We start from the raw sequence: 22,918 nt of genomic DNA, 5'->3' as shown, positions 1-22,918 counted from the left end.
GTTATTACATAATCTTTCTCATTAACCTCCACAGCTTTTATGGGTAAGGTGGAAATAAGGCCTCATTTCAAAACTTTGTCAAAAAGTCTTTTTTCTCTCTTTGTCAGAAATCATGTATGTGAATCTGTAGTGGGGATTTCATTAACTGTGCTGTAATTTACATGATGGGAAACTTTTCACACTATTAATGTCTTTTTGCAAAGGGAGACAGGTTTCATATTCAAAGAGTAAATGGAGAATTGTTCAAATATTCCTTCCTGTGTTTTTTAAAAGAGTAATTTAAATATAACAAGGTATATTATGCCCAAGGACTACCTACAAATGATTTATATTACTCAGTACTTAGCAACCTTATGTAGAAAGAGCTAATATTGCCAAAGAAGATATCTGTAAGGGGTTCTCATAAAGTTTTGGGAAAAATTTAGTTAAAGATAAATTTATTTGGGTGCAAAAACTTTGGAATCACTGCATGATTTTTTACATAAAAATTTTCATAAATTCAAAAAATTGATTAAATTTTCACAAAAGTTTTAAAGACCCCCTCATTATAAAAATCTTAGAAGTGAGTCCACAAATATTCAACAAAAATTTAATTTCTGGATATTTTAAAAATAATACAGAAATGATGTCTGTAGTTAACCTCTACCATTTAAAATATCCTTATTGATTTTGCATCTTTCTTGTGAGTAAAGTAAGAATAGGGAAGAGAAGTTGGGGAAAAACTAACAGAAAATGGATATCACCATGTTTGTTTCAATGCAAATATAATGTATAAACTGAGACACCCTTGGTAATGGTAATAAACACATTTCTACCAATGAAAAAACTACGATCCTAAGTTTAAGACTGTTCTGTCTAATCTGTTAGCCAAACTAGCCTTGTCTATTACCATATTATGTAAATATCTATCAAAAAATAAGCACATGGAGATGGTAGTGTGGCACAGTGAGTTGGGCTGCCTCCTGCCCATTCCCAGTAGGCACAGGTTCCAGTCCCAGCTGCTCCACCACTGATCCAGCTCCCTTTTAGTACACCCAGGAAGGCAGAAGAAGATGGTCCAAAGTGATTAGGTCCCCACACCCTTGTGGGAGACCTGGATGGATTTCCAGACTCCTGGATTTTGCCTGGCCCTGACATGGCTGTTGCTACCATTTGGGGAGTAGACCAGCCTATGGAAGATTTGTGTGTGTGTGTGTGTGTGTGTGCGCCTGCCTCTTTGTCTGTAACTCTTTCAAATAAATTTTTTAAAAAATTAGAAAAGGATAAGCACACACATAAAGCACTTGCTAATCTATTTTTTTTTCATTTAATATTAGGCCTAACTGTTTTCCACATTTAGGGTCAAGACTTAAAGTTCATGGTCAAGATCATTAATTATTAGTTTTAGTGTATCATTCTAATGTGGAAATTACCATTGATATGTAATCTGCTAGTATAGGACATTTTATTAGTGTTACAAATATTGTGACAGTACTTTTGTGTCTCGTGTATTTTTGCATTTGTATATTTCTCCAAAATGTTATATATTTCCTTGGTATAGAATTTCAGGAACAGAATATTATTAATGACCACTTTTTAATTTTTTTAATTTTTTTTTTTTGACAGGCAAAGTGGACAGTAAGAGAGAGAGAGAGACAGAGAGAAAGGTCTTCCTTTGCCGTTGGTTCACCCTCCAATGGCCGCCGCGGCCGGCACGCTGTGGCCGGCGCATCGCGCTGATCCAATGGCAGGAGCCAGGTACTTATCCTGGTCTCCCATGGGGTGCAGGGCCCAAGCACTTGGGCCATCCTCCACTGCACTCCCTGGCCACAGCAGAGAGCTGGCCTGGAAGAGGGGCAACCGGGACAGAATCCGGTGTCCCAACCAGGACTAGAACCCGGTGTGCTGGCGCCGCTAGGTGGAGGATTAGCCTAGTGAGCCGTGGCGCCGGCATTAATGACCACTTTTATGGCTGTGGATTCATAATTATATTCCAAAGTCCAAAAAGATTTTGGTCATCGGTAGTGTAGGCTCTTATATAGTGCTCATTCAAATAAATTTTAAAAAATGAATTGAAGAAATTAACTAAAAGAACTTAAACTCAGGAGACAAGAAGTAACTTACCTATGAGCACACTATTAATAAAGTAGTAATAAGAATAATTTCTCAGCCTTTTGGCTAAGATCAAGTGTAGTATCTGTTCTTATCAGTTTAATAAATAGTAATAAGAGTACTAGTATATTGGTATATTAAACCAAGTACATTTTATTTTTGCAATGCTAATATGCCATTAATGGCTCCATGCTGTTTAAATATCATTTATTTAATCACTAATGAGAACTATTTTTTCTACCAGTTATATTTTTGAGAATTACTTACCTAATTAAATTGTTGTAGGGAATAGAATTGTTATATGTGAGGGAGCAGTCCAGAGTCAAAAAGTCTTAGCTATTCTATGAATGGTAACTTCTTTTTGAGATTTACTTATTTGAAAGGCAGAGTCACAGAGAAAATGGGAGAAACAGAGAGATCTTCCTCTATTCTTTCACTTTGCAAATGGCTGCAATGGCCAGGGCTGGACTGCAATGGTCCGAAGCCAGGAGCAAGGAGCTTCTTCCAGTTCCCTCACGTGGGTACAGGAGCTCAAGCCCTTCTTCCACTGCCTTCCCAGGCACAGTAGCAGAGCTGTGTTGCAAGTGGAGCAGCCAGGACTTGAATCTTCACCTGCACCACAGGCAGTGGCCTTACCTACTCTGCCACAGGGCTGGCCCTGAATGGAAACATTAAACATTGGTGCTTGCAGCTAATTACTGAGATTATTAAGAGCCATATATGCAAGCTTATATTTTTTTCATTGTAATCAGTCCTACTTCAGGATATTTGATATGCAATTGCTCAAGAAAGTAAGATAAACTAATATATAACAAATATATTTTTTTGAATGGAATAGAGCAGTATTGTAAACTTTTTTGAACTCTCATTCCTGGCAATAAAAATACATCCTAGCACCTGTGTCACATAACCTCCCTGTGCTTCATTTTCCTTACTAATAAAATGGCATTACAGTGATACCTATTGTATACAATTTTTTAAAAAGATTTGTTTTATTGAAAGGCAGAGTTACACAGATATCTTCAATCTGTTGGTTTACTTCCCAAATGGCCACAAAAGCCAGAGCTGGGCCAGGCCAAAGCCAGGAGCCTGGAACTCCATTCAGGTCTCCCATGTGGGTGCCAGGGGCCCAAATACTTAGGCCATTCTTTGCTGATTTCCAAGAAACATTAACAAGGAGCTGGATCAGAAGTGGAGCAGCCGAAACTTTAATCCGTGCCCATATGGAGTGCTGGCACTGCAGATGCCTGGTTAACCTACTGCAACAGAATACTGGTCCCAACACAAATTTTACAAAAATGAAATTCTGTAAGTTAGTATGTTTGAGTGCTTATAAGAGTGCCACTCATTAAATTGTATATCAACAGTCAGGACAAGGGCTGATCAAGTAACTGTTTCTCATAGCATCCTTTTCACTTCAACAAGGTTTCCTTTTTTGTGGTTGGTTAGTTGTCGTCGATCAGGGAGAACATATGATATTTGTCCCTTTGGGACTGGCTTAATTCACTCAGCATGATGTACAATTTAATACTTTATCCCTTTTAGTATTTTTTTTTTGTTCTAGTTAATACTATTGGTTGAACTCTGTAATCAACACACATTTATTCTTAGGTGCTAAAATTTAACTGAAAAGTGATCCCTGTTAAATATAAGAGTGGGAATAAGAGAGGGAGGAGATGTACAATTTGGGACATGCTCAATCGGACTTGCCCCAAATGGTCGAGTTAGAAATGTGCCAGGGCTAGTTTTTTTGTCTGTTCTACTTAATATGACTGGTTTAATTCTGTAATTAATACACAGTTATTCTTAAGTGTTGAAATTTAACTGAAATGTGATCCCTGTTAAACATAAGAGTAGGAATAAGAGAGGGAAGAGATGTACAATTTGGGACATGCTCAAGCTGACTTGCCCCAAATGGTAGAGTTAGAAACATACCAGGGGACTCCAATTTAATCCCATCAAGGTGGCATGTACCAATGCCATCTCACCAGTCCAAGTGATCAATTTCAGTTCACAATTAATCATAATGAAAGGACTAAGAGTCAAAGGGAGCACATAAACAAGTCTAGTACCTGCTAATACTAACTGATAGAATAAAGGGGAGAGTGATCCAACATGGGAAGCGAGATACTCAGCAGACTCCTAGAATGGTGGATGTCCTAAACAGCACTCTGGCCTCAGAATCAGCCCTTACGGCATTCCGATCTGGCTGAAAAGCCCATGAGAGTATTTCAGGCATGGAAAGCCAAGCCACTCTGGAAAAAAAAAAAAAAGAAACACCTAAATGAAAGATCTCTGTGAGTGAGATCCCAGTGGAAAGAACAGGTCATCAAAGAAGGAGGTACCTTTCTCTGAAGGGAGGGAGGAGAGAACCTCCACTTTGACTATGACCTTGTCTAAACAAGATAAGAGTCAGAGAACTCAAGGGCCTTCCATAGCCTTGGAAACTCATGACTGGTGCATAGGGAGATTACTGATGCCATAAACAGGAGTGTCAATTTGTAAAGTCAACAACAGGAGTCACTGTGCACTTACTCCTCATGTAGGATCTCTGTCCTTAATGTGCTGTACATTGAGACTTAATGCTATAATGAGTACTCAAACAGTGTATTTCACTTTGTGTTTCTATGGGGGTGCAAACTGTTGAAATCTTTACTTAATGTATACTAAACTGATCTTCTGTAAAAAAAAAAAAAAAAAAAAAAAAAAGAAATTATCAATTCCCAACTTGACTCTCGCTGGGATTAAACATGACAATAGGTATGATCTGATTTCATCATCATTTAAAAAAATCGTCTATTATTTTTCACTTTATGTTTCTGTGTGGGAGCAAACTGTTGAAATCTTTACTTAATGTATGCTAAACTGATCTTCTGTATATAAAGAGGATCGAAAATGAATCTTGATGTGAATGGAAGGGGAGAGGGAGTGGGAAAGGGGAGGGTTGCGGGTGGGAGGGACGTTATGTGGGGGAAGCCATTGTAATCCATAAGCTGTACTTTGGAAATTTATATTCATTAAATAAAAGTTAAAAAAAAAAAAAGATATGTGCCAGGGGATTCCAATACAATCCCATCAAGATTGCATGTACCAATGCCATCTCACAAGTCCAAGTGATCAATTTCAGTTCACAATTGATCACACTGATAGGTCTAAGAGTCAAAGGGATCACACAAACAAGACTAGTGTCTGCTAATACTAACTGATAGAATCAAAAAGGGAGAGAACGATCCAACATGGAAGCAGATACACAGTAGACTCGTAGAATGGCAGATGTCCTAAACAGCACTCTGGCCTCAGAATCAGCCCTTAAGGCACTCGGATCTGGCTGAATTGCCCATGAGAATATTTTAGGCAGGGAAAGCCAAGTCACTCTGGAAAAAAAAAAAAAAAAAAAAGAACCTAAATGAAAGATCTCTGCAAGTGAGATCCTAGTAGAAACAACGGGTCATCAAAGAAGGAGGTACCTTTCTCTGAAGGGAGGAGAGAACTTCCACTTTGACTATGACCTTGTCTAAATAAGATTGAAGTCAGCATACTGAAAAGGCTTCCATAGCCTTGGAAACTCATGACAACAGCCTAGGGAGATTTCCGACGCCATAAACAGAGTGTCAAATTGTTAAGTTAACAATAGGAGTCACTGTGTACTTACTCCTTATGTGGGATCTCTGTCCTTAATGTGTTGTCCAATGTGAATTAATGCTATAACTAGTACTGAAACAGTATTTTACACTTTATGTTCTGTTTGGGTGCAAACTGATGAAATCTTTACTTAATATATACTAAGTTGATCTTCTGTATATAAAGATAATTGAAAATGAATCTTGATGTGAATGGAATGGGAGAGGGAGCGGGAGATGGGAGGGGTGGGAGTGGGAGGGAAGTTATGGGGGGAAAAAGCCATTGTAATCCATAAACTGTACTCTGGAAAATTATATTTACTAAATAAAAGTTTAAATAAATGAATAAAAAAAGGATTGTTCTGACTTTAACAAAGTAAAATTAGATTTTCCAGTAAGTATTAATAAGTGGAATTAATCATAATGGATTAAAATGTAAATTAATAATAATACCTTAAATTTATATTTTTTGTTCATTGGATCCCAAATTACTCATTAAATATATTTTTGTTCTTGTTGCAGGTCTGTATAGCTATTGTTTTGATTTTCATTTTATGAGTAAAAAAGCTTTAAAATATATCTGGAAAATTACAAAGAAAAGACTGCCACTTATGTAATAAAGACTGAATAAATGTGTGCAGTTAGCATTATTGTTTTAAACCAGAAATCGGTAAGATGTTAAAGTAGTTTCCAGTATTGAGAGTCTATGAAAAGGAAATGCTCTCTTATCTGGTTTACTGGTTTGTTGTATTCTCTATCTCTCTGTTGCTGATACTCATGAGTATTATATCTGTGACTTAGCTGGACATACTAGATTACCTGCCTGCTTTTGAGAAATTCGCAGTCCGTCTCAAAGCTTTAGAATGTAGTTATATCCGTATTTCCCTTCCTTAATAGTGAACTGGTCCTAATTTTTTTTCAATGAACCAAAAATTGAACCATGAAAATCCCATAGACTGATTTTTACATTTTTATTCTGTCACCCCCAAAATGCTTTTATTCATAATTTCAGAATATAGCCTTTTGCCATTTCTGCAAAAGATCTCACAATATTTTTTAATTTCTAATCTCTTATACCACCTGCTGCTGCATTTCTTCTTTATCTCTTCATTCTCATCAGTCACACATACGCACACACACACAGACACACACTCCTTCCTCACATCAAACTGAGAAACTCCAGTGACTTCACTGAGGATATGAGCCGCTAGCTGCCTTTCCACACGTAGTATACGTCTACATCAGCTGCTGCTTACTCAGACATATTAAATGCTAAGCCAATGCTACCTCCGAAAGTGTCCCCTAAAATTCAGATGTTGAAAATTAATTGCCCATGTGATAGTGTTAAGAGGTGGAGCCTTTCAGAGATGATTAACTCATGAAAGTGAAACTCTCATGATTGAAATTAGTGCCCGTATATAAGAGCTGGGTGGGAACTATTTGCTTCTTCCATTCTGCTGAACAAGGACATGGTGTTTTCCCCTCTTTGTTCTTTTACCTTATGCCATGAGAAGACACAGCAAAAAGGCCCTCATCAGGCAGGTGCCACGATCTTGGACTACAGCCTCCCCAGCTCTAAGGTGTCAATTTTTGCTGTGTATTACTTTCCTGAACTCAGATATATTGTTGTACTGACAACAATGGATGAAGATGCCTGTTTGTTCCACTGTGTATTGTTGCTTTTCTGCTCTACTCTGGTGTCACATTATACGCACTTGCATAATTATTTACTTAGTTAATGTACATTCAAATTCTCATATACAAATACATAATTAAGCAGCTCTCAGTTTCCATTAATAGAGCAAATGTGCATGTCTGGGTAAATGTAACATATACACATAGCAGTATATATGGATCTGCATTCTTCAAGTGTTCATGAACATTAGAGGAATAAAGCATAGGACATGGGGAAGATAAGAGCTCAAGCTACAGATGGCTTAGCTTTGTACAATTAGCACCTCTGTGGGCTCAACATTTTGACTGACTTTTCCATGTTTCACTGCCCAGGAACATGAAGTACTTGCCCCAGTGAAAACTATGCATGAGTGTATCACCTTAGATTTTTCCCATTTTATAGCTATCTATGATCATCTATCTACTTATAGATATAAAATTTTCAGATAATTGTTATCTGATTCTTGAAGCATATTCTCAAGTGTGGTGCCCTTTGTTTTCATCTACCACTGCTGTGCCTCCCTTTTTTTTAGTGAATGTTGCTTCTCATTGCACTGGCAGGGAAATGCACTGCTTTAGATAATTAATTGCCTTGGCAGAGCAGTAAAGTGTACTTACCTAGAGTGCACTTCCAGCAGCCACTATAGAGTTATTAGAAAAGAGTTATGGATCTTGATTCATAGCTCATAGATGCATATACACGTTAGAATTAGAATGAAGTCTTTATAAATAGTATGGTAATGACCTCTCAGCAATAAACAGGTCCTGAGACCATTATAAATTTGAGAACTAGAAACAGCAAGGCTTAATTGTAAAAATAAAATTATAACATATGATTTAGCCGTATGTGTTTATATGTAAAAAGCTTGTTATTTAGAATAGACTTCCTTTAGCTTCTGTAACCACTTTAATAAGCAGGAAAGCATATAATCCTTTTAGTGCAGAGCATATTGTAAGGAAGCGATCTCAAAATGCATTGATGCAACTTGAAAGTACATATCAACTGCGCTGCATTTTTTTGCATGAGTGTTAAAAACAGTAAATATTCAGCTTCCCAGCTTGATACCATCTTAAATGCAATATGCCGTTATTTGTCAATCTAAGCCACTTTCTTAGACCAAAAGAGTATTTTTCCTCTGACCAATGTGTGAGATATAACAGAGGCATCCTGTAATGGGCATTTTTCATGAGCATCACATGTCTCCTTATATTTTTAATCTGTTTCCTTGTCAGCTACTCAGCTCCATTTAGCCTCATCCAAGTTCTTCTCTCTGGGGTCCTGGGTGGGCTTACAAATTAGGTGAGACATTAATTTTACAGCTGGGCATTCTTCCTAGAACAGACCTAGCATGCATAAGTTTATTTTTTGAACCACATCTCGACCTTTTCTAAGATGCGCATTAGTATGGTAGCATGATAACTCATCATTTTGTGGAGCCCATTCTTCCAAGTCTGTCTATATTTGTTTCTCCTTTTGTTCCTGCCTTTCCTTTTCATTCCACAGTCTTCCCTTTTTTTTTTTGGACCACATTTCTTTGTGAAAAACCCTGGTTCTCATTGCACTTTACTTGGATGTACTCATTATGAACAAACACTGGAAATACAAGTCTGAGGATGAGATACCTAATTACTGAATTACAATAAGAATCTCGCAAATGAAACAGAACATAAAAACCCTTTGTGCTGAGCTGTATTTGTTGAACATTTCCTCCAGTAAATCTTTAATGCCGTTGTTTTTGAATACGAAGGCCTTATACTATGTTCAATTCCTTGGTGTGGTACAGTGAGAAAGCATCAGTAAGATTGTCTACTCCTCCTGGTTGTAAATCTTCATCTGCTGGAGACTAGCTTCTTTTTTGAGGAGACGAGTTCCTCCAAACCAAGAATAATGATATCTACCTCGAGGAGCTAGCATGTGGATTAAAGTAAATCCATCCATTTAGCAAATGTTTATTGGGCATCTGTTTCGTTGTGCTGTAGGTAACAAGAAAGAGCAGCGGAGTAAATGGGCATACAAAGAGAAGATATTAGTGTTGTGTGCCTAGAACTGTGTTAAATCTTTATGTGTCTTGACTCACGTTAGCCATAATATAACTTTATGAAATAGATGTTATTATTCTCCAACTATATTTGGGAAAACTGAGACAATCAGAGTTTAGGAAATTTAGGTAGTTAGTTAACAGAAGATCTAGGATACGAACCTAGGCAGCCCAGTTCCCACACTAACCACTGAATCACAACAGTATTTATAATTATACCAACATAGAATGAATATGAAGGTAAGAGAAATGAAGTTTGTTATGGCAGCACTTGACTTAGGAAAGATGGTTTAATATGCTAGATACAAAGTCAGCTTCCAATAAATATTAGCCTAATTTCTTGAATTTCAATTAGCGTGAGTTGGAGATTACATGCAACATTTCATATGTCAATGAAAGGCCTAAAATAATTTAAACAACTTTGTCTCCGCTAATGATTATAAAAGACTCTTTGATAAGCCTGGCTCTTGTTCTTTTCATGGTATTTGTGATTGTGCATGTCCTAATGTGCTCTGGGAAAATACACATTCTAGCTTTGTTTTATGGGAAGTCTTGGGGGGACACAATGGCTAGCAGGGACATTGTGTTATTAATGTTATTTGAACTTCATAAAAGATATTTCCTTGCCTACTGAATCTTTGAAATTATTTTCAGGGATAATTCAATGTTTTATTCAGAGGAATGGAGCCAGGAGAACCAAGATATTTATATTTTTCTGAGGGGCAGGGTGCCTGGCAATTCAGGGAAAAGAAAAGAGGAGGCATTTCCTGAGAAGTGGGGAATGGGTGAAGGCTCTCATTGGCCTAGCCATAGCTGAGGGTAGACTCATTCTTGGGTTAATCGGGCTTTGCTCTCACAGCAACTCCCCCAAATTTATTTACCTTCCTTCAAAATAGACCATGGTATTAATATTTTGTTTCCTTTTGTATTCTGTTATACATAGGAATCAAGGCATTCTGTTTTTGTCATCTTAAGCATTCTAAGGAAGCATTCTGCAAACACAGCTGACTGCCACATTGTTGGTGGACATTCTACTATACATGGCATTTCAGCTTTATCATTCAGGTTCTATCAGATTTTATTAGGTCCTTTTAACATTTTCTCAAGAAATTGTTCACAGTCTGCTCAATTCCGCAGAGCAGTGGCCTAGCAATATTTTCACCTGTAAATATGTCTTCATTAGAATTTCTGGCTTAAAGTCGCTGAGTTCATGGGAATTCTGAGTGAGAGACAGGAACACTGGCTGCCTTCATTAGAGGGGTCGTATGTGTGAGTCAGCTGGACAGTCTAACTGCCACAGTCCTTCCCCTCAAGAGTGTGTGAAATGCACTATGTTCAAATAATTTAGGAGAACAACCACATTGCCTTTCTATAATTGCGTATGAATTTTCAATAGTGTAGTCAATGGAAGCATCGGAAAAAGACAGGTTGGAGCACAGAAGCATCTCCCAGCGTCTAATGAGACGGGTGACCTGTAGCTCGTTCCACATTGGGTTTGTGGCTTCCTTAGTTCCAGCTTTCCCGTGGCGATATGGCTCAGGTGTAGATGAATGAATGAGGGCCATACATAGAGGTGATGTTACTATTTTTACCGAGTGCTGCCAGCAGGTGCCACCTGCCTCAACTGAGGGCATCACTGATGGCTGCTCTAGCTCAGCAGCCAGGCTTGGAGGCGTCCTTCCCCTTCTGGAACTCATACCCAATTCCAGATGGTCCCTGATAAACAGTGACCTCAGTTTTCATGCTAGCTTAAGCTTTGACCAATGAATGTGCCTGTCTTTTATGACATTTAAATACTGAAAGTTGTGAATTCCCTAGTACAAAGTGGCATTGAGTCCTGATTTAGGAAATGAGAGAGAGAGCCCTGACTTTTTATTTTAACCTAACAAATTTAGCCTCTCTATTTTATCTTTGGCCACACAGTCAGCACAAGGCTTTGCAGCTAAAAGCCTAACCCTCATTTTTATTTTCTCACTTGTAGCAGCTACAGTCTCACTACTTTGCTTCAGTTAGGCCACTTGTAAGTTTTTGTCCTATTGATCTTTATCACATTTTCTATAAATAATGAACCTGTTTTTGCCCAGAGCATCTCAGTACCTCATTTCTTTCAGATTCTTCTAGCCAATCAGCTCCATGATGGCTGTGTTAAGCCTCTGACTAGGAGACACAGGCTGTATATAATCTTTTATGTAATACAGTGGCTTGCAACCTTCCCTGAGCTCCTTGACCTTCTTCTAACTCTTGCTTTTTATTTTTCAAGCTTAGATATGTTTTCTCTTTCTGACTCTGAATATATGTTGATAGAAACTTTGTCAGCCACAGTGGATTGGGTAATTCTTTCCATGACTCACCGCAGCTTAGCATTGGCAATGCTAAGACCTCTTATCGTGTGTCTCTTGGATTCATATCCTGAGAGGCAGCCTTTGAGTGGGTTAGAATCAGAAACATTTTTTAGTCATATTATGGGGGCTCTGAATCCATCACACCTGCATTCAAACACTTACAAATGAATCCTGTTACCCACTTAGAATTTCATTTTCCTGTAGAATTGACAAGCCTCTGCATTTGGCCATTGCCTTCTTTCACATCCATACAGAACATTTCTTTTCTCTCTAAGCCCTGTCTACCAGATGTCTAAGACATTCACTTTGTTTCCAATGCTCCTCTTACACAAATGGTAGAAACTTACTCTACAAATGCCAATAATTTGTAGAATTCCAAGAAATATTTCAAAGTTAACTTTTGCTGTAAAAGATTTTTTTTTTTTTTTCTGAGACATAGTGAGCCAAAGAGACAGATGGGGAAAGATCTCATCAACTGGCTCAATCCCAAATGTCCACGGTGAGACAGGGATGGACTGGGCCAAAATTAGGAACCAGGAAGTCAATCCATATTTTCTTCACAGAGATTGTCAGGAATCCAATTTTTGCTTCTCAGGATCTGCATTAGCAAAAAGCAGGAGTCAGGAGTTTGGGCCAGGTATTTAACTGTGGGCATCTTAATTGTTCAGCCAAATGTCCACTCCCAAAATATCTTTATTCACTCAACCAAGTTGTGTTTCTTTCTTTCTTTGACCAGTGTACTTCTTTTGTTACACCTCTTGCTGTTTTTACAGCTTTTCATTGATCCCTACTTTCATAGAACAAAGTGTTCTTGTTCTACTTTGGACCCAAATTGAATTGGTTTACCTTAAAGTCTGTAATTATGTTTATAATATATTTGGTCCATTTTGTCTTTACTGTGTTAGGTCATTTTAAACAAATTATTAATATAAAGATAACATATTTAACTAATTCCATGGGTACAGTTTCAAAAAGACAACCACACTTCCTTCACACCCCTGCTCCCCTCCAGTTCTTCTCCCTCTATCCCCTCTCTTCATCAGTTTTTGCAAAGACCCAATTTTGGAGTTTTTGCATAGATATAATTTTGGTGTATTATTGGCTGGTCCTTTTGAAAACAATAGTTTTGTAGGAGTCCCACTAGGATGTCTCGGGTATGGATGATGTTTCATGTTCCCCATATTGTGGCAAAGGAGTCATATTCTATCTCTGTCTTCAATAATCATTGTATGCAGCAGGTACCCAAGAAGGAGTCACAACCTTAGAGAAAGCAATACCTTTTTTTCCCAGGCAATTCCAGAGGATTCAGACCTTAGCTGTCTGGGGTCAATGCTCATTTAGATGTAAAGTAATTCATAAATGTCTTTTAGTTTCCAATAAATTATATTTTAATATCTAGAATATTTGAGAATTTATTAATGTACTGAATATTGCAAGAAATTTTTTCCTGAGCTGTGGCTGTATTTCTTGCAGTGATTTTTGTTGAAGGTTTGACAGAAACCATCAGAATTCCCTTCCAAGCTGAGAGTCATACTCAGTGATCTGTTAGAATATAATTTTTCCATAGTAGATATCTGAACACCTGTTTTGTAAAATAAAGTCATTACTTTACCTGCAGCACTTACCTCCACTTGTTTCTCCCTTTATAACTTATTCTCAAGGTCACTGACATAATGTGGATTAAAAAGACAAATGCTACTGAAATTCATGGTTGCAGGAATCTAACACATTATGAAGTAAACGGCATGTATTCAAGTTTGTTCATGACCTATAAAGACTCTAAAAGACCTCATTTTATTCTGACTTTACACCTCTGGAAGTTATTTTCCTGTGGGAGGTAGTCTATTATTTTTAATATTATATCAACAATTCTTTGATTTCTGACTTATAACAAAACTCATGTAGATCTAGTTTTAGGAAAAATGCTTATACATTTTACCATTTGTTTTGATCTTTGCAGAAGCTATCCTGCTGTTTATATCTCCAACTTAACGCCTGATTATACACCCCACTGACATCACTCCTCCCTGTTTCCTGGCCTCCTCTCTCTGCAGGAGCTGTTTCATATTTTGTAAAACTAAAAGGTTAGACAATTTAGAGCCCTTCTTTTAATAAAGCTTTTGAGCATTTCATGAAACATATTGTGTTGGGTGCTTCTAAGAAGTCCAGGTTTCATTATATGCTATGAGGACAGTATTTTTTTTTTTTTTTTAACAGGCAGAGTGGACAGTGAGAAAGAGAGAAAGGTCTTCCTTTGCCGATGGTTCACCCTCCAATGGCCGCCGCTGCCAGTGTGCTGCGCTGATCCGAAGGCAGGAGCCAGGTGCTTATCCTGATCTCCCATGGGGTACAGGGCGCAAGCACTTGGGCCATCCTCCACGGCACTCCCTGGCCATAACAGAGAGCTGGCCTGGAAGAGGGGCAACCAGGACAGATCAGGCACCCGGACCGGGACTAGAACCCCAGGATGCCGGCACCGCAGGCGTAGCATTAGCCTATTAAGCCAAGGCGCCGGCTGGAGGACACTATTTATTTGAATTCACAGCTTCATGGCTATGACATATTATAGTGAAATGATACAATACAAAATCAACAGAGGTGAAAGATACATTGGGTGAAGTCTAGAGGAAACAAGGCACAAAATTCCAAGAATATTCTTCCAATGGAGTCACACAGGATGTGTTTAATTCCTTAAGCAGTGGATAATAACAGAGGTGAAATGTTGCTCACCAGCAAAGCTCATTATTTGGGAGCTGATCACCTAGGTACTCTCGCCTATACTGTTCCAAAATTCCAAACTCTTTGGAGGAAAGCAAGTGTTACCAATAAGCTTTTTTGTGTGAACCATAGGTTAGGCACAGAAGGTCAATTTTTCTCATTTTTGGTGATGGTGGATCTGCTTCCCACATCCAAGTTTCCAGCTGCTCTCCCAAGGCTGACCTTGCAGTGAGATGTTTCCGAGGGCAGCACTCTCAGATCATTTAGGTTAACTCTTTTCTGTATTCATGCAAACATTAGAACCCATGACTAGGACACCTCACAAGCCTTTGGAAGAGGCTGGTACAGTGAATGGTGCATAAGCTGACACTTTATTAACTTGTTGGTAATTGTTGCTCCAGTTTCTGTCATACTGAATAAGACACTTGTGGGGATCTAAACTCACTAACTTCTTGCCTTTTTATATGTGTGTCTCTTGCCCAAAGGCAGTTTTGGTCCTTTCTTCACCAAACTTTTATTCCTCATTTAGTTTTCAACTTTGACGTTTCATCCTCTAGAAATTCATGGAGCTAACATTTCTGATTGATTTTTGCCTCTAGAGTGAACCTGTAGTGAACTATATTTTCCCAGTCATAGAACTTTGTCTATAAAATTGTAATTGTTTAATCACTTCCTTCTGTGCCCCATGAATCCTGAGGACAAAGCCTACCTATTCACATTTAAAAAAAATTCTTGTACCTAGAATAGAGCCTGGATATGATATATTTGTTAGTATCTGTTGAATGATGAAGAATGAAATTACTAACTAGTATTGTCCAGGGATACCATAGCACTGCAATTATTTCTTAGATAGATTTTAATTTAAGTATATTGTGTTAAATCTCAATATTTGTTAGCTAAGTTTTTATACTTTAGTGATATTGAAGAAAACATTCAGTTACTGTCCTCAAGGCACTAATCCTATTGGAAAACATATAGTAATGGATACTCCCTTGGTAATAAATAAATTTTAAAATAAATAATACAGAATCACAAGGGGAAATTTAAATTAAAAGATTTGGAATATTTTCATGCAGCTATATATGCCATAAAAGATAACTGCTTATTGGATTGTGTTTTTTGAGGGGAGGATTAACATTTAATATTTTTTTCATGTCCATGCATACATGTGAGTATGTTTTCTTCATTCACATTAGCTAGAGTTAAATTATTTTATGAAATTTTCTGAAACCTCTGAAATTTGTCATTGAAATAAACATTATTAACTTTCTGTCATAATTTTAAAATGTATTTAATATGTTATTACTCCAGCCATATTACTGAGAATCCTAGAGCACAATGATATACATGCTTCTTCTATAATGCTTTAGGAAGTACGGTATCTTAAAACCACCACTCTTGGAAGAGTGGAATATATATATATATATATATATATATATATATATATGGAATATATACACACATCCATGTGTTTCTATTTCCATATATGCAAAAGTTAGAAATGGTAAAAGAGACAATATGTTGTCCATTCCCCAGACAGACCCTGTATAGGATTTAACATTTAGACTTCCCAACAATATCACAAGTGAATTCTTCTTTTATAAATCCTTTCACTGACTGTCAGCAAATGCTACAGGGATTACATATTTCTGGAATCCAGTACTCATAATTTTGGTTACAATAATCCATTCTGAAAGAATCTATTACAGTAAATGATAGGAGAATGAGATTTTGACTGCAACAAAAAGATTCCAACCAGAATGCGTATCTTTAAAGTTGAGGCAGGATGTCAATTCTATGAGCTGGTAAGTCTCTCAATGAAAAGAGGTCCAAAATGCTTGGATTAAGAATGGCAGGGGTGCCAGTGCTGTGGCACAGTAGGTCAATCCTCCTCCTGCAGTGCCGACATCCTATAAAGGCACTGGTTCTACTCCTGGGCTGCTCCCCTTCTGATCCAGCTCTCTGCTATGGCCTGGGTAAGCAATAGAACATGGCCCAGATGTTTGGGCCTCTGCACCACCTGGGAGACCCAGAAGAGGCTCCTGGCTTCAGATTGGCTCAATACCTGGCCGTTGGGGCCATATGGGGAGTGAACCTGTAGATAGAAAACCTTTCTGTCTGTCTCTCTCACTGTCAGTAAATCTGCCTCTCAAATAAATAAAATCTTTAAAAAAAAAAAATGGTAGAGGGAGTTGCTATGATTTATATTCCCCATGGACCCTTTTCATTTGTGTTTATTTCAATGGCTTTTTATGATAGCATTGATAATTACTGGATTGAAGACTTCTGTCCTACTAGGCTGTTTATGACCAGATTAATAAACAAAAGACAAAGTCAAAAGGGGATGGAGCAAAGTAATGTACCCTACCTAGCTTTCTACTTCAGATGGAACTTATGCAGGTGACAAATGGATCATTGACTAGAGTTGATGGTTCTAATATAGGAATAGAGTGACTTTTCTTTACAAAAATTCGCTAAATGCATGACCATCTCATGTATGTGGAGCTGCTCATGATTAAGAGTTGGTTCAAGTTAGTATTCAAGAAAGTGTACTTTTCTGAAATTTAGACTTACCCCCTGAAAATCCTTACTAAATCCTTACTAATCCAACTCTCTAATAAAGAGACCTGAAGTCATATTATAGTTCTACTATCTACCACTATGTGATCTTACATAAATCGTATGTACCTCACCCATGATTTCCTCCATTGCAAATGGGAGTCACAAACCCTATTTAGGATATGGCATGCAAAAATTAAATAATTGCTTAGAAGTCACCTTATAATTATTTCCTGAATGCATGCATATAAAACACTTACACACATGACATTTAGTTAAGTAATAAATAACAGTAGCTGTCATCTCTCTTTTACGAGAAAATGTACTTGAGACATCTTGAACTTATTTTATACAACCCAAGGCTTTCATTCTGAACTTTGATAGGAGCCTCCTGTATTGTTGGAATACTTTAGGACACTGTGTGCTTATGCATGCACACGTACACATACCTACACTACCCAGCAGCTTTTAAAATAATCAGCTGTTTTTAGTGATTATTCTCTCATTCATGCACTTTACTTTTGTGACTTTTTATATCTGCTCATCCTTTCTCTAATTTGCTTCATGTAAACTATTGAAAGCTCATAAATCACAGAAGAGACTTGATAGAAATTTGGATAAATTCAATATAAATTACTTCACTATAAGAGGATTGCATGCTGTACATGGTCGTACAAAGCATCTATTTGATCTTCTCTGAGGCCTTTTAAAATTACCAATTCCTGGGTTTAATAAGTTTTATCAATGTAGTAGCCAAATAACATAAAATTGGTTTTCTCACTAGAAATGTGATGAATTTCATATTTCATGTACCAAATTTTAAAATTCTTAATTTGCTTATCTTGAATATGAAAAACTAAAAGTTTAACAAATTGTGAAAAATACCTTACCATTGAGGCTCATAGTCCTTTATTTTGCATTTTAATTCATATAATCACTAATTTCATTTTTGCCCCAGTATGCTTAATTTCATTTTCATTTAACTTGTGAACTGTTGGAATAGAATAGCGTCTTATCAGATTTGTAGAGTGGCACCTTTTAAAATGGGGCTCAGGGGCAGATCTTGAAAGTGTGAATTAATCAACTATTCCTGTACAAAGCTAAGCATCTGTGACATTTTTCTGCATGAATGAACTATTTGTATTTTTAGACTTTATCATTTATTGCTTTTGAGTGCAATTTTGCCATGCTGAAAATAATCTCTTAGGAATTCACTGTGCACTTAAAGTTAAATCTGTATTAAAATCAACAAGTACTAATTAAAATAACAGCTTTGTCTCAGGCATTGCTGGTAACACTTTACAAAAGTTAACCTATTAACCCTTACATTGACCCTGTGATATGTTTGCTATTATTGCTATCTTAATAATAAGGAAATTATAGCACAGAGGGTATGAGTAATTTGATCTAAGCCATGCAGCTACTAAATGTCAATACCAGATTTGAACCTCACACCACAGTCCATGAAGTTAATCAAGCTAATTTGCAGAACAGCAGATTGAAGAACTGGTATCTTCCATATATTTTAATAGTAGTCCAAAGAAGTTCTTTAGATTATTTTCAAAGTTTTTCATGATATTTAATATTTTCAGAAGTTTTGAAAAGTGTTTATTGCATTTAAGACAAAAATAACTGCATGCCATTCGTTTGTGGTATTTACAAAAATAAGCCAAGAGCTGTGATTTGGATAAGGCTTGTTCAGTTTGAAACTCTTTTAGAAGGTGTTAAGAAGGTTGAAGTTTATTACATTAAACTGTGGTGTTTGGAATAGGGTCTTTGGGGAGTTCTTAGGAGTAGAGAATTATCAAGGTGGAACTCCTATGACTGAATAATGGTAGCTTTATGTGGTGGAATGAGAAGACCATGCCAAGATGGCTGCTAGTAATGGAGCCTGCCTAGCAACTGGCTGTGTTGGATGGTTTCGTAAACCACATGACAACGGAGCCTGCCTGGCAATAGGCTGTGATTGGATGGTTTCAGAAACCACATGGCAACAGAGCCTAACTGGCAACAGGCTGTGATTGGATGGCTTTGGAAACTGACTGGCAACAGGGTGTGATTGGTTAGGGCATAGACCGCCCCTTGACCGGATTGGCTGCCTTGGTTATATAAGCTGCTGTAGCAACTGAAATAAATGAGTCTGCAGGCTGCTTGCCGCAGGCCTGCTTTCACCTGGCTCCCGGGGTCTGTGTGGTGACTCCATGCCTCTTGCCCCCACCACAGTCGTCCTCACCGAAGGAATCAACTTCAACACCTGGCATGCCAATGTGTCTGAGAGAGAGACAGCATGTCGGACTCAACGAGGTTCGCCCTTGATTTTGGCAAATAGGCCCCTCGGTGTTTTGTGTGCTGTTCGGTTCTGTGAGAGTGAGCACAGAACCCCTTCCTATGCCCCTTTCCTTGTCCTTGTCCTTGGTCTAAGTGATCCCAGGTTAGGCACACATTGCCCAAAAGTGTAATGCTGCTTCTCAGCTCCTCCTTTTGCTTTTGGTTCGCCCGGCAAATTCACAGAAGGGACTGATCATCGCAGAATTTGGAACAAAGTCATCTTTCCTCACTCGAGAGAGGTGATGTTCCCGAGACACCATGTGGGCATACGGCCTTGACCTAACAAATCAAGGAAGTCCCCCACTAAGCACAGGACATATGTACTATCTGATACACCACAGTCTGATCCTCTAATGTGGGGAACCCCCTGCAGAATGCCATCAACCGCTGAGGTGCTAGGAATTTGCTTTGTTATGGCAGCAGTGCTGTACGTGTCTTTCCTTTGGCTAGAGTTGGCGTGGCACACAGCTCTTAAGTGCTCAAACATGGGAAAGATACCCCCCTCTCAGAATCCTGCGCTGATTACCATAGTGAATTTGTGAGTGATAAGAGCCTGTCACTCCAGGCATGTGCCTCACAGATAACAGTTGATGACATAGGAAGAGAGAGCTCCCACAGTGAAAATGACATGACAGCAAACAATATAGCAATGCCTAGTCAGCCACACCCCCAAATATCTGTGGGATGAACTTAGATGACCTCAAGACAGTAACCCATGCGAGGTCATCCCATCTGCACTCAGTGAGGATCTCCAAGTTTGTGGCAGTCCCCGGGCACTCCAGGCTCCTCCTCTCAGAACAAATCAACCACAACAGCTTTATAAGAAGAGAGACACACGTGGAGACTACATAATTCTTGCCATTGCTTGCAGTGCTTCAGGACTCTGCCAAAAAGAAGGCCACCTCCAGATGCATCTCCTTAGCAATTCCACTAAGTTGGCATGTAAATAGATAACAGGCTGTGTCAGTTTAAAACTTTCTGTTCCGGGCATGCTGTGTATCTAAGCACCAAAGTATATTAGTAAAAGCATGATTTTTTTCCGTGGTGACATTCTCCAGAGATTCAGGAAACCTGCCTTTCTCATGGGACAAAACATTGTTCTCGGAGAAATGATGGGAAGAATGGGATTATAGACCTACCTAGAATGGAAATGCAGCTTGGGTGTTCAAGGACAGGAGGAATGATACAAAGATTAGCCCTCATGAGAGCTATGTTGGATAGTACATCTGGGGTGACAAGTCTAGCTCAGCAACCTCCTAAGCAGTAGGCATCCAGGGTGCTTTCCTGCACTGAGCATCCCATCTGAGTCAACTTAGACTGATGTATCTTTCCTATCTCTCCTTGATACACTACATCTATAAATTAAAGATACTGTAAGATTTTCTAGAGGTATTTGTTGTTATTCTTCAAGAAAGGCTGCTTTGTTCCTAGAAGGTTAGAACTTGATTAGAATATCTATTGCAATCTCTTCTAGCTCACTCTATACATATATATATATACTAGACTTGTACTTTTCATTGTTGTCTTTATTTTATTCAGTATGTCTGGTAGTCCGTGATAATTTTATAAATTTGAATGCTATAAGTTCACTTTACTCTTTTATTTTTCCTGGTGTATCTTAAATATTTATCAGTTTCTCATTTATTTATAATATACAGATACTATTGCTGAGGTTGTAATAAATCCCAACAGCTATTAAATTACATCCTTTGTGTTTGTATCAGACCAAAAAATATTACAACAGCTAAATTCCTTGATAAACAATAAAAAAGGGGAAAATAAACTGAGGATAATTGGCACTTTTACTTAATGTCCTTCCTTGGTTGCACATAAACACAAACACACAACTACTAACAGAAACATGTTCCTAGTCCTTGTAGGAGGACTTTCACATCATTTCTCCTTTTCTCTGTATTTCTATATTGATAAAAACATCTTTGAAATACACATCTTGGGAATGTGAATACTTAACATTTGATTTACTATAATTTCATATTACTAAAACTTGAGAGAAATTTTTGTGGGTGAAATTTATGATAAGCTGATTCTATAGGTATAAATACAACCATGATAATAAAACTGGATTTTAGGGAAGTTGTTTTCAAAGATTTTTTTTTTATTCATTGGCATATATGTATGATACAGGTAGCATAAAAATAATTTCCTAATCTTAAGAAAGAGCCACTTAGTCTGATATTGAATGATTTGTAATGCATATTGACTTAACAAGGTAAGGTTATTACTTGGCTTCTTCAAAGATTATTGTTTATGTCAGGAGCCCTTGATGATTGAGAGCTTATTTGATCTTTTAAAAATATATGTATATATTTGAAAGAGTAACAGAAGGGGGGGCGGTAAAGAGAGATCTTCCATCTGCTGGTTTGCTTCCCAAATGGCCACCACAGACAGGTGTGGGCTAGATAGAAGCCAAGAATCAGGAACTCCATCCTGGTCTCTTTCATGTGTTTTAGGGGCCCACGTTGTTGGTCTATCTTCCAGTGCCTTTCTAACCACAGTAGCCGGAAGCTGGATTGGAAGCAGAGTAGCCAAGATTTCAACCATCACTGTAGTATAGAAGGCAGGCATAGCAAGTGGTAGCTTAAACCACTGTACCTTAATATCCCCCCAGGAGGTTACTTTAGTTACCAATGTAACTGCAGAAAATATAAAAAATTACAAAATTTAAAATGTTTTGAATCCCAAACATTTTGGATAAAGGAAATCCAACCTCTGTAGGAGAATTGCTCCCAGGCAGTAAGAGCACAGAAGTACATGCAAGATATCAGAGAGAGAGAGAGAGAGAGAGAGAGAGAATGATAATGAACACAAATTGTAAGTGTGTGGGGATGTTTACTGACTTAGAGAAAAGGGAAAGTGACCCAGTCTTAAGACACTGGACATAGGAGTGGCATAGCAGAAATCAGACCATGAGCAGTCAGATAGAAGGGAAACTCGAGTTTTGGATTCTTAGTTAGTGGTAAGGACTGGATTTGAATCTTTCAACCCCAAACTCTGATGCTAGTGGTTTTGCCACTGTATCCCTATGCTAAATAAGCATCAATGAAAATCTGTTGTTATCATATATATATACTAGATTCTTTCTTCTTACTTATTACAAGCTGTTGATGTATATATAATTTTCATTAATTTCAGCCATTCACATGTATGTAAGTCCAATGTTAATGTGAAAAATTTATGTAAAATAACTTACCATTTGTTCATAATATATACTTGTATACAATTTAAATGGATGACTATAGATTTTTGTTTTTCTTTTTTTTTAATTTTTTTTCACTTTTTTTTCACTTTTATTTAATGAATATAAATTTCCAAAGTACGGCTTATGGATTACAATGGCTTCCCCCCCATAACGTCCCTCCCACCCGCACCCTCCCCTTTCCCACTCCCTCTCCCCTTCCATTCACATGAGGCTTCATTTTCGATTCTCTTTATATACAGAAGATCAGTTTAGCATACATTAAGTAAAGATTTCAACTGTTTGCTCCCACACAAACATGAAGTGAAAAATAATAGATGATTTTTTAAA

General features: G+C 37.7%; 1 protein-coding gene and 1 pseudogene across 9 annotated transcripts in view; both read left to right on the top strand.

Annotated features, from left to right (window-relative positions):
* Window positions 1-22,918, top strand: part of NKAIN2 (sodium/potassium transporting ATPase interacting 2) — a 1,166,031-nt gene that overhangs the window by 322,311 nt on the left and 820,802 nt on the right. The window lies entirely within an intron of this gene.
* On the top strand, window positions 2,138-2,246 carry LOC127493387 (U2 spliceosomal RNA; annotated as a pseudogene).

This window comes from Oryctolagus cuniculus, chromosome 5, assembly GCF_051225735.1.
Source record: "Oryctolagus cuniculus isolate XC-2025 breed Fujian yellow rabbit chromosome 5, ASM5122573v1, whole genome shotgun sequence".
Taxonomy (NCBI): domain Eukaryota; kingdom Metazoa; phylum Chordata; class Mammalia; order Lagomorpha; family Leporidae; genus Oryctolagus; species Oryctolagus cuniculus.
Note: the sequence above shows the minus strand (reverse complement) of the source record. Positions and strands in the feature narration are given on the sequence as shown.